This window comes from Egretta garzetta, unplaced genomic scaffold, assembly GCF_000687185.1.
Source record: "Egretta garzetta isolate BGI_Z169 unplaced genomic scaffold, ASM68718v1 scaffold311, whole genome shotgun sequence".
Classification (NCBI taxonomy): domain Eukaryota; kingdom Metazoa; phylum Chordata; class Aves; order Pelecaniformes; family Ardeidae; genus Egretta; species Egretta garzetta.
In genome coordinates this window covers 135,033-148,873 of record NW_009258678.1, presented here as the reverse complement: position 1 = coordinate 148,873, position 13,841 = coordinate 135,033, and positions in this window count along the sequence as shown.

The following is a 13,841-nucleotide window of genomic DNA, read 5'->3' as shown; positions in this document are numbered from 1 at the left end:
CCCCCACACCCCCAACACCTCCGTGCTGCGGGGGCGCAGCCGTGAGGGCGGCTACAGGACTAGGAACAACGTGGCAGCCTACCTTTCAGCCCCAGGCCGCCGGCCGGAGCCCCGGAGCCGGGCTGACCGTGTCCGGGAGCGCTATGTCAACCGGCACAGTGGCCCCCCAGGCAGTGCCCCCTCCTCCTCCAGCCCAGCAAGTGGGGGAGAGATGGCCATGTGGGCCTGCAAGAATCCTGCCGTCCTCTTCTGTCGGGATGGGCAGCCGGACACCATCTCTGAGGCCACCTTGCAGGCCAAAGCGGACACCGTCGACACCAGCCTCTGAAGGGATTGGGGTTCATGATGGAGGCTTTGGGCCCAAGGGCCGTCTCCCTGAGGAAATGCAGGGAGCCCTGGCACTTGGAGCCCTTTGCAGCCAGACTACCAAGAAATCAGAGAGACAGGACTGCGTGAGCCACCGTGATTTCTTCTCCATCATGCGAGTTCTTGTTTGGCGACCCAGTCTGCAAGCAGCAAGAGATCCATGAGGAAAGGGAATGCCCCTTCCCTTTCAGCTGGCCTGACACACTGGTGATAGCCACCGGACCCAGCCAGCACAAGAGTTTGACTGCAAGAACGAATCAGCGTTTGCCCCAGTCCTGCAGAAAGTGCCACAGTGAAGCTAAGAGACAAACAAATACGCAGCCCAAACCGACTGTGTGAGCTGTTTGTTAAGTGCCAAAAAACCAACTGACAGCTGAGCACTGGCAGCTGGAAGACACTCGGAAAACGCCACACTGTGAAAACTGCGTCATGGCAGGAAAATGCTGCTTTAACCCATTACATGAGGAAGTGCTGATAGTCAGGAAGTCATAGGCTGTAGGACAAGCTAAAAAAGCGATCTATTAAGATGAATTGGGATTTTTTTTGTCAAACACCCAAGCATAACAAAACAGTAATTATTGTGACAGGGAAGATGCGTGATACCGGGAGGGAAGGAAAGGAAGATGAAACCTCTGCTGTCAAAATTTCAGCAGCCTTTTCTTTCTTTTTGCAGGTACAGTCAGCTTAAAATTCTGTGAATATGAGAAATGAGAGTTCTTCAGACAGGCTGAGGAAAAGGGTGTGGGTGTAGACTATGGTATTGCTGGGTTTGTGCACAAGGTGTGCGTTTTCTTTTTGAGCTCATCTGAAGTGTCTCATATTAAGAGTTTAACCATGTTTAGAGGAGCCATGCGAGAGAGGTGAGTATCTGAAAGGATGCGCTCTTTGTGTGCTCTCGAGCACGTGAAAATGTGTATATGCAGAGAACAGGTGTTCTTGTATTGATGGCAGCAATCCATCTAGAGTACAACATTTAAAAACCAGCTCTGTTTGCCATTGAAAAAGAAAGAAACGCAATGGAAGTGCAATTGCACGGCATAAATTCATATGAATTTATCAGTATAATTTTTTTGTCCAAAGGCCTAAAGCCTTAAATTAGTATTTTGAATCAGAAGCTAAGATTGGGCCGCCTTTTATCTTTGCCAGAGTTAAATGTGAAAGACAGGCAGTGTTTTTCCTTGTACAGGCTTTAAAAATACAATGTTACCGTTTTACCCGCTTTTTCAGCTGTTTGTGACCCAAGTGAACATACTCTCATTATTTTGTAAGTGAGACAAGAAATAAATTGTCTTTTATGCAGGAGATTTAAGTGTCTCAGCCTGGCATCGTTCTCAGCCCGGCCTTGAGAAGGGAACTTCTGTAAAAAATTGCCAGGTGAATGTAGAGAGAGACCTAATTGTTCGTGAAATTTTAATGCAGCTGTTTTTCATGCTGTGAGCATTCATGTAATTAATCCTTCTGTGATGCTCCTGAAGTCCACGAGGAAAAGATTCGACCCTTGACCACTTCTGAGCGCTGATACTTTGCCCTGCAGATCCTGGATTTTGCAAGTTGAGCAGTGGATTCGTACAATTCCAGGGAGAAGCTGCACAGAAAACCCGCAGCTTTTCACAGAAGCTCTTTGACAGCGAGTGAACACTAGTGACTTGTTAGAAGGGTAGGACAGGAATTTCTTGCATACCTGCCCTTCCGCAGCAAGGTATGGCTAGTGTAGAGCGAAAGAGGTGGTTGTGAATGATATTAGATTTTAACTCTTACCTAGCTAGCTGGCAGGTGGTAACAAGGAGGTTGGTGTGGGCTAATTTGCCATACAGAGTGCTCTGGTGTTTGAAACAGCTTCAAGAGCTTTTGCCTGAGTCCCAATAGTCATTGACTCTTATATTATCTATAGAAAAATGCAACTGCAATCCAGGAGGTAGGTAGCAAAGAAAACCTGTGGGGTTCTGCCTGCCCAGAAGGGATGTTTCTCTGTGAGTTGTAGCCACAGTCCTTCGAGTAAGTTCCTGTGCTCTGTAATGCCATGGGGAGGACAGAAGCAATGAGAAGTGTCCAAGCTCAATATTCATCAATGCCTTACGCGTGTGTAGTATAGACAGCAGGCAAAGGCAGACCGCTTGCAGTTCATGTGTCTCCCGCAGAGCAGCACCCTAACTCTGATCCCCTGGCCACGGCACAGCTAGCATGTTTGGCATCTATTCTTTATTGCAGGAAGAAGTCCCTGTTGTAGGAGAAAGGATGTCACTGTAGCTTGGCTCCTCTGCAGCTCTGATTCAGAGCCTGCGCTTTGACCAGAAGTGGTCGTTTAGAGCCTTCCTGTCATTAGCACCACACAGATTTACAGTTTTGGGTTGATTATTTTTTTTTCTTTTTGCATGCAAGAAGAGCATTTTCTGCCAATTGGAACAAACTCGGTCAGAGTAGATGAACTAAGGGATAGTTGTTGGGTTAAGAACACAAGGAGGGTGAAGGTCCAGCACTGCTGTGCCTGACTCGCGGCGTGCCATTCAGTGCTGTGGCTGCATTGATCATATGGCTAAAAGCCCCTGAAAAGGGTGGTCGTGCTCCCCTTGGTGCTCAACTCTGGCCACCTTCCCAGCCTCTTCTGTCCCCACCACCCCAGCTGACTCGCTAACCAGCTCAGGCACCAAACAACAAACAACAGAAAACCATTCATTCCCTCTTTTGCATGCTGGTTTAGTTTTCTAGTGATTGAATGCCCTGACCAGCGTACTCCCACAGGCCAGGTCAGCATCCTTGTGGCAGTTGCTACTGGCAAGGGCAGGACTGGGATTTTAACTTATTTTTAACAAGCACTGGCCAGTGCCTGTACGTTGGACTGGTATGTGCGGAGCTGATGGAGAGCAACTGGCTGTGGTCTTTGAGCCGTCACAAATTAGCACTTTTCTGTTAAGCACTAACTTGGGCTGTAGCAAGGGGAGATTCTTGACCAGCTCCTTTTTGATGTGGATCTGCTGCAGCTCCAGCAGAGAGCCAGCCTGTCTTTTAAAGCTGTGCCTGTCCTGTGCTCCTCGTAATCATGGCACTGTTGAGAAAGTCAGGTACAAGAGTGTCTACAGCCGCATTTTTAAAAGTGTGCTTAAAAAAAATACAAGCAAAAGATGAAGTGTCTTAAATAAACCATGAGCAGCAGAGACACGAAAAAATACAAGCAAAAGATGAAGTGTCTTAAATCATGAGCAGCAGAGACACACACAAATGCGCACAAGACGCACGCAAAACACGCCAGAGGTTGCAGGCTGCCTGCTGAAACAGTACTGGAAATGCTACTGTGCCCCAGCTGTGCTGAAGGTTGCTGCCTCTCACCAACAGTGCAGAGTGGGCGAGAAGGTCTTGGCCATGCTAACGCACAAGGCAGCATGTCAGTCTGTCCTTGTGCCCGACAGTAGCTCCATGGGTTCATCCAGGAGAAGGAGACCTGAGGGTTACCTTGCTGTTTTACCGTAGCTTTGAAAGCTCTGCCCATGGTCGCAGCTGCTTGTTCCTGGGTAAGGAAACATTGCAGGAGGCGGCTCCTGGTGATGCCTCCGTGGGGACATCAGCTCCACACTTCTTACATGCCCATGCTGGTGTCACCCCACTTAAGGATCCCCTTTTTTTGGGCTGAAGAGGAACTTAGAAGGCAGCAAGATGCTGAGGGTTTAGATGCTGCAAAACTAGCTTTGAGGCTCCAGCCCTCCAGGCATGGCTCTACAATACTTCTTTTCTTCTTCCTCCCTTGAGATGAGCCTGAATGCAAGGCAAACCACAATCTCATTTGCACAAGGGCTCTGTGAAGGATGTTGGGATGCTTTTTAGCACCCCAATTCAAAAATCCCATGAGTCATTCAGCGCAGGGTATTTGGCATAAGAGAGAAAGCAGTTCATATGGTTTGAAGACCAGTTCAGCCCTGGATACCAGTGGCGTTAGTCAAAGCCAAATCTAAATATTAGTCCTTGGGCTCTTCAGCCCCTTGTGTATTTTCCAGCATACTTACCCTCAGTTTAAGAGTGCCATACTATGTGGCAATGATACACATGGCGCTGATACAGCTTAGAAGGGGAACATTAAGTCTTGGAGAATGAAAAGCGCTTTAGAAGGTACGGTTCCAACTGGTTTTGCCGTTGCCTTAATCATCAGATTCATCCAAGTCATTATTTTCTGCTCCCTTCTTAATCTCTAGATGAAGTCTGGGTTCAAAGCAAATGCTTTGTACATAGGTTAGGAAGTATGAACAATGTGCAGTTTGTAAGTGACAGCCTGATGGGCTGTATTAGCTGACACTAATCACCAGAACTGGAGCAGCTTACGTGAATGAGATCCCCCATCCTGCTTCTCTTTCAGCACTGGTGTTGGTTTGCGTATCCAGTAGATGCCAGCAGAGATCTGAGCAGCCAACGCAGCTTTTCTGCTAATGATCCTGAGAAAAGCCTCCTTCTGCTAATGAGATCAACCACTCTGCCCTCAGGACTTCCACGCCCCAAATAAAAACATTCAGAGCAAGGGTTGCGACCACTGCAGTGCAAGCCCTAAGTGTACCTCCCTGAAACCTAGTTTCAAAGATGGGTTCAGTAGTCGTCGTTAAAACTCAACACACGCTGTTCTTTGGAAGGTTTGTTGTAGAGGCTGAAATTAATAATTTGGAAAGCACATCAGAAAAGTGGCATTTTGTGCAACGCTGGCTTAATGTCTGTGCTGCGCGCTCTCCAGAGCTGCAAAAGCTGCAGCCCAGATGCCTGGTAAGATCAGTCCTGATGCCGGCAGAGCGCTTAGTTCAGTGGCAGAGCTGCCTCTTCCCTCCAGCTGCATTTGTATTTTTATATGGTGACTGTGATGATTAATAATAAATGGATGAGCCTCTAGATCTGCTTGCAAAGCAGTACACAGGTACAAGGTAGTAACTAAGTGCCGGAAGAATGAAAATGTCCCAAATCCTGTAGGAGGAGTAACCTGCAATGGGAACCGGGTTTGGGTGACCCCATGCCCAGTTGCGCTGTGCTGCTCTGCTGCTGCAAGCCATGAGCTTGCCAGGATCGGTGGGGTGAGTCCCAGTGGCTTCACTGGACCTGGATGTGGGAGGATGAGGCGCTACCCATACCACAGCCAGCCTTTCCACTGGCAAAGGAGCAATGGGTTGCGAATGCCGTGCTGCTGGCAACACTCTGCCTGAATCTTGAAGCATCTGTATTCACCCCAGCTGAATTGCTTGGGGAACAAGTCTGCTTTTCTAGGTTATTTTTTCCTAGGAAATCACCACTGCGAGAAGCAGAAGGAAAAGTGAAATGGAGAGACAGATTGTAAATCCCTCTCGGTGGCATAAAATGGATGGGTCACTGGGGAAATCAAAGGGAAAGCAGCAGAAACCCCAGGGCACAACACCAGGACCTGCATTAGTCTTCCTGGAGAGTGATGGATGATCTGCTCGGCTGAGAAGATCCCAGGAGGCTGTGACCGAAGCCAGAGGAAATTTCACAAGGGGGACTCAAAGGTGAAGGGAATACTGGCACAGCATGATGTGCGCTGGGGATCAGATCCTGCACCGGATTCAAAGGCCCTCTCCTCGTCAGGAGCTGTGCCAGGAGGAAGGCAGGTGGTGACACCCTCCTGGTGACACCCTACAGCATTTCTGTCCTGGGGAGGTGGCAGCCCTGCCCTGCTCCTGTCCCCATCACTGTGGGCATCGTCACTCTGTGCTCACCTCCACACACCCCAGCGAGTGGGTTTTTGGCTGAGCCTTAAACCCAGGCTCTTCTAGTGCAATCTGTAGTAGACACAACTGAAGAACAATCCGTGTGTTTTGTGCAGGGATTGTTGCACTCATCTTGCCACCCCAACCGGAGGGGTGGTGCTGGTACCTGCTGCTTGGACAGCAATCAAGCCCCGAGGCCTTGCTCGGGCTGTTTGCATTGGGTGGAGCAGCACACCAACGTGCCCACAGGCTTCTGGGCTGATCATGAAAGATGAGCTGGATCCAACTATGATTCAGCAGAGGAAGTAAATTCCCTCAGAGAGGAGCCATTTGTTATTTGCGCTGTTTCTTGTCTCTCTGGCACTGAGCTCCTCCAGGTTCAGCTGGTTTCAGAAAGGTGAGCACTGGCAGAAGCCCACAGAACAGACTGGGGAGCAATTTCCAAATACTTGAGTTCCTTATTTTTATGCATTCGTTATCCTTGCCTTTATAAACTATTTTCAACCTTAGCTCTTCCATAAATCGTCAGCTCAGAAACTAGTAAACAAGGGAGCATCTAAGGAGATTGATAAACTGAAAAATGGGGTTTTTTAAAGCTTTGCTCTGAAAAGAGGATTGCACCTTTTCTCAGAGGGGTTTTTAGTGTTGTGTCCACTGAAGCATTAAAGGCGTTTGCAAACCTCAGTGCTTCAGAGGCTGTGGGTGCTTTCCCTTCAGAGATGGGGACACCAGCTCCTCCTTGACCCCACTGTAGGGAGAAGCAGAAAGGTGCAGCGGGGGGGACTCTGGGGAGGTCGCTTAGGAAGACAACACTCCTCAGCTCCCGGGCTGGAGACTGCGAGTGGAAATATTCAGTGCTGCCCTTCAGTGTCTGGAGGAACATCTCTGCTTCTCCCAGGGGCTGGAGCAAGTCTGGCTGAAGGCAGCAGGCATCTGTCTGTCTGCTTCTGCCAGCAGTACAGATGTGCAGGCTTAAACACTGAGATCTGTGCTCGGGGGCTTGACCAGAGGGCGTCACTGAAGTCTGCACACACAGAGCCGGTGGAAATTGTCCCCGGGTTGGGGCTGCCCACGAGCCCTGGACTGGCATCTAGCAAGGCTGATGGCAAGCACTGGGCTGGCCCATCCCACCCCACCCCACCAGGGAGGGGGGCAGCTGGGGAGATGCTGGTGCTGCAGCTGGTGAGGAACAAAACCCCCTGGAGGAGTTGTAGAAATTAAAAACCCTCAGGGTCATAGATGTGGACAAAAGCAGCAAGATAAATTTGAAATCTCTCACCCAGCAGTTCCCTCACAACCATGTAAATGTAAATTTGCTTACCCACTCTAGCAATGTACTCTGAACTAATCCCAGCATCAGGGAAAAAAAAATAATGCTCTGAGTAACCAGGTCACTTATTTTTCCAGTCAAATCTAATGTGCCGCGGCACTTGTGCTCTTCCCTGACCTGCGCCTGTGGCTGCTGTGCTCAGTCTGGTGCATTTTACAGAACATTTGGTAATATATGGTCCCTGAGGTCACGTCAAGTTTTGAATAAAGCATCTGAATTGTGGATTCTTTCCAGAAAATGTAACTCAAACGGTAATTGCCCCCTGCTATTAAATTGGAAAGATTTGCCATAGAAACTAGGTCTTGCCTGAGTGCTTCACACTCTGCTTTCACAGTAAAAAGGGTCCCCAGGCAGAGGTTGGGAGCACGTGGCTGGGGCTTCCTCACCTTTCCTTCAGCCCAGGGGATGCTCTGTACGGAGCTTGGCAAAGTAAATCCATGTGAACATACACAAGTGCAAATTCAAGCAGAGGGAAAAGCTCCCGGTACCCCACAGTACCCAAAGCCCAGGAAAGTCACGGGCACTGTCCCAGCCCAGCTTTGCTTACAGCAGCATCCTAGAAAGCCCAAGGGGTGGGTTAGGCAGCAGGAGCATAGCTACTTTTGACTGTCTCGTGTCCTCTAGACTTGCTATTTTGGTGCCCAGGATAATCCTGGTTTAGGGCAACTCTGCCTGCCATTGCCCAAAAATACAGTGCATGTGTCCTACCCCTCCTGCAGAGCCGTGGCTGAGCTGAGAGCACGGGCATGTGAGCAAATGCTGGAATATGGGCCGGGAAAGAAAGCAATGGAAAAAAATGACAATTCAGTGAATTCTCTTCACAGAGCTGCTCTGGAAACTGGGAAACTCCACTGTAACGTCGAGTGCATGCAACGTGACAACAGACTGCAAGGAAAGCTGGGTTTTAGCAAGGGGAGCCTGCACGAAAACAGGCTCCCAACACAGACCCTAGCGTCGGGACAAGCCCTTGGGGGACTGTAGTGGAGCGGGGCACTCTGATTTCAAAAGCCATGGAGATTAAGTTCAGATGGCCCCTGAAAGTGTTTCGAGTTGGTTTGTCTCACAAATATGTGCATTTGTGTTGCCTGCGCATGCGCAGAGCGCACCGACCCGAAGCTCGGGCAGTGCCGAAAGTCACAGCAAAGCCACACGCTGTGACCTTTGGCTATTTGACTCCAATTATGATGGATAGAATTAAAATTATCCCTCCCAACTACATTGGGGGAAACTTAAATATAAAATTTAGCATTTTGACTGTTCCACAGCCAGGGAATACTGAACTTTTTAGACCACAGTAGAGATCTGGCAGAGGAAAGCAAGAGGCAGGATTGATTTTATACTCAGGACAGCTCTAAAACTGTGAAGTCTGGAAGGTGCCAGCAGATGGTGGTGCTGCCTTTCCCCAGGCTCTGCTGGGGCCCAGCAGCACAGGCTCCAGGCTTTCTCCCTGGCTCACCTGCACACACTCATCAAGCCTGGTTTAAGGCTAAAAAGAATACAAAATGCTCAGAGGTTTTGGGTCAGAGCACCTCTGATTAAAAATGGAGAACTCTGCTTTTCACATGCATACATTGCGGGACCCCGAGCCATGCCAGGGAGAGACCTCCCAGGAGGGATGGCTGCAGGATTTGCTGCAGGAGAGACGATGAGGATGAGGACGGGGATGGTGCTGGCTCACAGCCTCCCTCCTGCGCCCTTCAGCTTTCGTGTCAGCTTGGCCTCTCCTGTCCTCCCCAGAAGCCCCGCTCGAAAGACATGTTCACCCCACGGCGTGGGCTGGTATGGAAATACCCAGGTGCTTTTATGCTCTTTTACGGCTACGCTGGTCACTGCATTGAGGGATGAGCCTGTTCCTGGGGCACTCCAGCAGTGCCAGCCCCACACAAGGGCCACAGATCTGGTGATCGGGCTGTGCAAGATCCTGGCATTGGCAAAGTGCAGCTTTACCCCAGAACATCTGCTTGAGCTGCGACACAGGCACCAGGGACAGAGCCAGGTCCAGCTGCAACACAGGACTGGCAACGTCCCCGCTTTGCTTATCCTTTCCGGACAGGCTCCAACAGGGACATCAAAGCCTGACAGGTCCATTGGTCCCATTGTACCCTCCCTTGGGAGTAAATAAATATTTTTGGACATTAAATCCAGCAAGCTCCTGCCGACCCGGCGCCCTGTGACCCCTTACCAGCAGCAGCAGTGCTGCCAGCGGGGCCAGAAGCCTGGTGTCTCCCCGTCGAGCCGTGTCTGCCCTACTTGCTGAGCTGAGTTTTGCATGCAATGCTGTATCTACATCAGGTCATCGCCCCAACTTCTTGATTCATCTTTTCCAAGCCGGGGCATGATGCCAAGGACAACAGGTTGAGTGCAGGAGATGACACCTGACACTCCTTGCTCCGACGGGACTCCCAGACGCCCCAGCCTTCAGCAACAGGGAAAGTCACCAGGCTGGAGCGGAACACAGCCAAGGCTGGCTCAGCAGGTTTGTGCCACCAACTCAGGTGGCCCCATTGGGCAACTCGTCTGGCAGCACCATGCCCGGCAGCTCCCCTGGCACCGGCGGGTCTAGGCAGGCCTGGCCCATCCAGCACACCCTCATGGCTTTAGCTGGAGGGAGCAACCAGGATTTGGGGAACAGAAGCCATTTTTCAAGTGAAAACCCGGACAGCCAGGCCATCAGTGGACACAAGCTCCTGGTGACATGGGCTCACACAGCACAGCTATGCCAGTGCAGCACAGCACACACCTCAGTCCCCTTTCCTCTGGGATAACCAATGTATGTCAAATTTATTTTCTTAAGCCATAGATGCTGCTATTTCAACCCTGAGGAAGGGGTTTCAGGCCAGGAAGCTTGCATCTTACTAGGCTTTTTTTCTGCTCAAATGTCTTGGTTGAATAAAAAGCAATGCTCTGTCCTTGCTCACATCTCCCACTGCCATCCCATCCCCATCCCAGCCTGGGAACTGTCGTGTGGGCCAGGAAACCTGCAATCTGCCGTCAACCAGAATTTCAGGTCTTCATCGGGCTGTAGGCTTTGGCTGGCTTGTTCACATCTATTTATGGATGCACCCCAGGGCACTCCTGTGCTGGGGACACGGGGATTTATGAAGGGAAGAGCAGCTGAAGCCATTCCCCTTTTGCTCAGGTCCTTACACTACACAGCCCAGGGCTGCTTTCGCAAGGCATCACTAGCCCACCCAGCCACTGGCCACTGTGATGGTAGCCATGCTCTTCACCAGCGCCCCACGCTCCCCACCAGCCCAAACCTGACCAATGCTGGGTCATAAATCTGCTCTGTGATAGGAAACGCTGGCCATGGGATATAAATAGGAGAAAGCTGCTGTGTCTGCCAGCCCTGACGCTGGGTGGGATCGCACCAAAGGAAGCCCCAACAAGCCCAGGAATGTGTTAGACACTGTATCTGTGCTGGCTCGGTGCCGGCTTACTGGTTATACTGGGGAAAGCCCTGATTGAAGGGGAAAGTAGGTGCTGTATGATGTAGGTGCTGTAGGTGCTGCCTTTGAGCCCTGATTGAAGGGGAAAGTAGGTGCTGTATGTAGGTATGATGTAGGTGCTGTAGGTGCTACCTTTTCTACAGACAGCAGGGTCTGGGGATGCTGGGTGCTGCAAAGGACACTCGATGCAAAGAACATTGGAAAAAGAAGAAAACTAACACAGGGCCCAGATGGAAAGGTGTGCGGGAAAGGCAATGGTGAGCATGAATAGGCCAAGAAAGGTTTGGGCTACTCTTCAGATAGGCTGGCTAGAGGCATGCTTGGCCAGTCCAGCCAGCACCAGCTCAGCTCTGTCAGCTGGAGAAAGGGAGACGATCCGATCCCGCGATGCAAAACCGGCGGCTGCCTCAGCGCAAGCTGCTAGAAAAGCCCAGTCACCGAGGTGGGGACAGGCATCAGCACCCAAGCAGCGGGGAGAAGTGAATGGGGCTGCTAACCGGGAGGCGTTTCAGAGCCCACAGGTGGGTCACCATGAGCATGCTGCGAGCCAGGAGGGTGGAAGCCCCCCCAAAACCCAGCATGCAGGAAAGTGGTGAAGTGGGGTTATCAGCCAGCCCCAGCAATGACTGCAAATACACCCCAAAAAGAGAAATCCACGGAGGGCCTTTTTTTCAACACCTGTTGAAAATATCCCATCTTTCTTCTTCCCCAAAAATAACTTGCAGCTCTGCCATGTACACTCACCGAAATTGTTTTTCTTTATTGCATATTGCCATCTTAGAAAATGTACAGTCTCATGACATTACACAGCATTTCCCGCTAGCTACGACTACTAACAACCTTGCACCTAACAGACTACCTTGGTCACTACGAAGCTAACAAGGTCCAAGACATATACTTCAGTTTACAAATTATTACGGATTTTTTTTTTTTTTGGCATTATTAAAAAAAAAAAAAATCATCTTTAAAATACACACCCAAGAGAAAAGAGTGGCTACTTACACCAGCACCAATCTAAAAGTAGTTTTCAACAATGGCACATGGAATTACCTGCACACAGCCTTCGTATTTATTTATAGAGATATAATATTTTTTTTCTTTTTTTTTTTTTTGGAAAGAAAACAAAGAAATGGCAAACCCAGCCCGATAACGAGGCTGTTGTAAAACAATAATATTAATTAAAAAAAAGAGGTTTGGAAGGGCAAGAGGAAATCTGTCAGGAAAGGTCCTGATGTGGCACTGGGGTCGCAGAGGCAGGAGCTGGGGGTGGGTGCTGGCGGCCAAGCCCCACACCCAAGGTCCCCGGGGGCGATCGCCCTTTCCGACTCCCACCACCGTTTGAATTAAACACGAACACGTGTGACCAACCATTCCTTAAACCATCAGAGGCCAGACTTTTTTTTTTTAAACTTTTTTTTTCTTCATTTTTTTTTTTATATTTTAAATTCCCCCCCAAAGTCCATTCCCTCAATTGTATCAGCCCCATTTTTTCAGCCATAAATAAAAAATATAAATAGAGGCACTTTAGTTAAGGAATAGTATTATCATTACCTTTTGTCTTTATTTCCCCCTCCTTCTTAAAGCAAAGTGCTTAACTCCATCTTTGAACATAATCTGCAGGTTTTGCAGCTGCTTGGATACGAGGTGCTGGACTCTTTTTTTGCGCTTACCTGCTTTATTTATTACTGCTTTAAATGCTACTCAGAAAGGTTGTCTTTTTTTTCTTTTCTCTTTTTTTTTTTTTAATCTACAGTGCGTCAAAAGTTGCAATGAAGAAAAGAACAAAATGGTAAAACCACAGCTCTTGACAACTCTGGTTAGAGAGATTTCACAGCTTTCACTCAGCACGCAGACCCCGCGGCCTTCAGGTGCTTAGAACCATATTTTTTATACAAATTAGTTTAAACAGCACTTTTGCTATACAGTACATATAGTTAACTGACATCCCATACCCCACCAGTAATACCGATTATCTGACAAAAAAAAAAAAAAAACCGAACACCAACCAACCTTATTTCAAATAGTGTTAATATCTAGTGCAACAGGGACAAACTCATCTCTCCACAGGAAAAAGAATAAACAAACAAACAAAAAAAAAGGATCACAAAAGTATTGGTGGTATAAAAAGGTTTTGTTTTGTTTTCTTAAAAAACACACCACAAATAAATAAAAGTAAAAAGTAACAGTCCTCTATATACTCAGCATAATTTAAGAATAGAAATGTTAGTATGTTAATGGTGGTTACTTTTTATTCTCCAATTCTTAATTTTCTAAACCTTTAAATTATTACTCCCTGAGAGCTCTGAATTATTTTTATTATTTTTTTTTTTTGTCTTTTTTTGGACTGACGTTTTGACAGGTAGTTCTGCTTACAAATTTGCAATGACAACGAACAGCAAACCAGTCGAAAAAGGACCTGGCTAAGAGACGAGCGTTTCTTGGCATCGCTGCTTCTGTGTGTCCGATAAAGAAAAGAGAAAAGAAGGTGGGTGAAAGCCGGCGGGCTTTGCACCAGCCCCTTTGTATATCAGAGACCTTCGGTTCTGACCCACCCTTACAGAGGATACAGTTTGTCCCATTGAACAGAAAGCTAGAATAAAAATCACAACGCAAAAATTCATGCTCTTCGTCTCCTCCGAGAACCGACCTCTCCCACTGTCTTGGGCCAGCAAACGTTATAAAAGTATAAATACATCTGTGTGGCGTTAGAGCGGTAAGCACTTTGGGGTAAACTTTTTCCTTTAGCAAGGTGGTGGCAAGAGGATAAAGAGCGTTTCCCAAGGACGACGGGAAGAGCATCGCCGGGAGCGCCCGCGGCGCTGAGCTCGGGAACCAGTGCGAAAGCACGGATCTGCGAGTTTTTTGGAATAATCACACCAACGAGAAAAAAAAGTACAACCAACAGATTAAAGTTCAGTCAACTTTGTTTTTTTCTTTTCTTCTTTAAACCGCTCGGCTTGTGCACAAGGTGTCCCCTGCGAACGGCCCCGGGGGGGGTCTGAGCAGAAG